The sequence below is a fragment of the Lactuca saligna genome, chromosome 6, assembly GCF_052625555.1.
Source record: "Lactuca saligna cultivar CGN05327 chromosome 6, ASM5262555v1, whole genome shotgun sequence".
NCBI classification, from domain to species: domain Eukaryota; kingdom Viridiplantae; phylum Streptophyta; class Magnoliopsida; order Asterales; family Asteraceae; genus Lactuca; species Lactuca saligna.
The window spans coordinates 165,887,778-165,891,063 of record NC_136422.1 but is presented as its reverse complement, the minus strand read 5'-3'; positions in this window follow the sequence as shown (position 1 = coordinate 165,891,063).

Sequence of the window (3,286 nt, the reverse complement as noted above, 5' to 3'; positions counted from 1 at the left end):
CTCACTATACCTTACCTTGAGTAGGTAACCAGAGTTATGTGATAGAGTATTTGTATGCTATGTATGTTATGTGTTGTACTGCATTATTTCTATGTGATTTATGTGGTGCATGTTTATCAGAGCTAGAACCTGAGGGTTCACAGAGTCTGGGTGCACGGACCCATAGAGTTATAGCCTCGAGTGGCTATTATGTGTTATATGTGGTATTTTGGGGAACTCACTAAGTTTTGCGCTTACAATGTTTGATGTTATTGTTTCAAGTACTAGTGACGACCGCGGGAAGGCGCCGGCTTGATCCGTACACACACACTCGGAGTTTTTGACATTTGTGATCTTGGGAATTGAATTGGATAATTAATATGGTTGTTTTATGAATATTAATTGAATTGTGTTTTATGAAAATTTCAAAAATTTGTTTTGAAATTTACGGTGTTACAATTTGGTATCAGAGCCTTGGTTTGAGAGATTCGGGTACACCTTCGGGAGTATTTGAACTCAAATTGAGGATTTGGAAATATATTTTCAAAAGAAAACCTAACTTTTCTAAGAGTAAAAGATTTTCTGAAAAAGAAACAAATTCCAGGAAGAAACGTGTGTACGATCAGTCAGCGCCCGAACGGTGAATTCCCAAAATACCTTTATCTTATGTAATATTGATATTGATATGATGTATCTACATGCTAGAGTAGGCTAGGTATTGCTAATAGGACTAGAGTGGCCTGATTTGTGATGCCTTAGCCTAGGAAGAGGGGAGCTGCTATGAGATGCTTGAGTGTGAGTAGGTAGCAGCGAGGGGCTTATGAGAGATCTATTAGAGAGTGGTCTACGCATGATAGAGTACTTGGGATTTGGTATCCGAAGAGGAAGATTTGGGGTGTGTACTGAGATGGTGTGGACAGTAGTATTGGGCCCGTACTACTGAAAGCACAGGGGCGGTGCACGGTCCAAATAAGAATCTTTGGGATACCAAGAATCAAGGAGGGATGGATTATCGAGTGTGAGTATGCTCGAGTGAATTCTAATTTATCACATGTTGTATTTCAGAGGTTGATCATGGTGAGGACACGTCATATGCCGGAGGGTGCCGGAGCTAGTGATGAGGAGATTCGACAGATCATTCATGAGGAGGTGGCTGCGGTCATCAGGGCTGAGATACCAGCGATGTTCGGGTCTATTAAGACCGCACTGATTGAGACATTTGACGAGCGTTACGCCGCTCTTTCTGAGGCTGCTACTGCAGCGATCGCTGCCGCGAGACCCCAGGGAGGTGATGTGTCGTTGTTTCGGGAGTTCAGCAACACCAAACCACCAGAGTTTGATGGGACACAGGATCCAGTGGCAGCTATGAGGTGGATATCTAATATGGAGGGGTGCTTCTTCACTTGCTCATCTCCTGAGCATCTGAAGGTTCGGTTCGCGCTGAACCAGCTTCGCTTGGGAGCGAAGGACTGGTGGAAGTTTGTGACGGTGCATTTTACACCTGCTGAGCTTTCGGCGGTGACCTGGGAGAGGTTCACTACCATGTTCCGGGATGAGTACGTTCCCCAGGTGGAGAGGGAGCGTTTGGCACAAGAGTTTCTGACCCTCAAGCAGGGTACTGAGTCAGTTACAACGATCACGAGGATGTTCCATGAGAGGGTGATGTTCTGCCCTAAGCACGTGTCCACTGAGCAGGCACGTATGAGCCGCTACTTGAGCATTTTGAGACGGGATATTCGGGAGTTCGCCGCGAACTCCTCGTATCGGACATTTGCTGAGCTTCAGGCAAATGCCCGGAAGAGGGAGATTGAGCTTGAGATACAGGCCAGGGAGGAGGCGGAGTCTCTGGGGAGGGATCGGCGGCCGGCACAGTCTCAGCCGGCAGCCAAGCGGGCCAAGCCCGCTGATCCCAAACCTGGGAGCCAGAAGGGCCGCACTTGCGGGAAGTGCGGCAAGGGTCATGATGGAGTCTGTCGAGCGGGATCTTGCTACAAATGTGGCAAGGAGGGGCACATAGCCAAGGACTGCCCTAAGGGGTTTGCAGTGTATTTTCACTGCAACCAGACCGGACACCGGAAGGCGGAGTGTCCGCTGTTGCGCGGAGCATCCCATGGATCTGCTCCTGCCGCCATCAGAGCTACAGAGAGTCGGCCCGTGAAGGCCGAGGCGCCGAGAGCTCGAGGGAGAGCCTTTCAGCTGACTGCGGAGGAGGTCCGCGCTGCACCCGATGTTGTGGCTGGTACGTTTTTTTCTATGTATTTATTTTGGTGTTGAGATATTATGCTTATATTATGTTATGCATAGGTACCTTCCTTGTGAACTCTGTGCCTGCTTTAGTGTTATTTGACTCGGGTGCGAGTCGGTCTTTTGTATCTTTGGCCTTTAGTCAGCATATCAGTGTTAGTCGTGAGGCATTGAGTCGGCCTCTGCGGGTTTCCATAGCTGCCGATAGAGTGATTTGTGCCACGGAGGTCCTCCGGGGATGTGTGTTAGAGATTTTTGGGGTTGAGTTTCCGATTGATTTGGTTCCTATTGCAATGGGTGATGTCTGTTTCATTGTGGGCATGGACTGGTTGAGCCGATTCGGCGCGGTTATCGACTGTGAGCGTCAGCTGGTGACCATACGAGATCCTAGTGGGGGAGTTCTTTCAGTGTACGGTGAGGGTACACGTTCTGGATCAGCCTTTTGTTCGGCCGCTAGGGCGAGGCAGTGTTTACATTAGGGCTGTAAGGGTTTTGTGGCATATGTGATGGATACGCGGGTGATCTCCGAGAGACCGAGTTCAGTGGAGGAGGTTCCGGTGGTGCGTGAGTTTCCAGATGTTTTTCCCGAAGAGTTACCGGGTGTGCCTCCCGTGAGGCAAGTAGAGTTCAGTATTGATTTGGTTCCGGGGGCCGCGCCTATCGCTAAGGTGCCTTATCGTCTTGCACCTCCAGAGATGCAAGAGTTATCCTCGCAGCTTCAGGAGCTGCTGGGGAAGGGGTTTATTCGGCCGAGTAGCTCGCCGTGGGGAGCGCCCATTCTGTTTGTGAAGAAGAAGGACGGATCGCATCGAATGTGTATTGATTACCGAGAATTGAACAAGCTGACGGTCAAGAACCGTTACCCGTTGCCGAGGATCGACGATTTATTCGATCAGTTACAGGGAGCATCTTGGTTCTCCAAGATTGATTTGAGGTCGGGCTATCATCAGGTGAGAGTGCGGGACGAGGACGTCCAGAAGACAACGTTCAAGACGCGATATGGGCATTATGAGTTTGTGGTGATGCCTTTTGGGCTCACCAATGCTCCGACTGTGTTCATGGA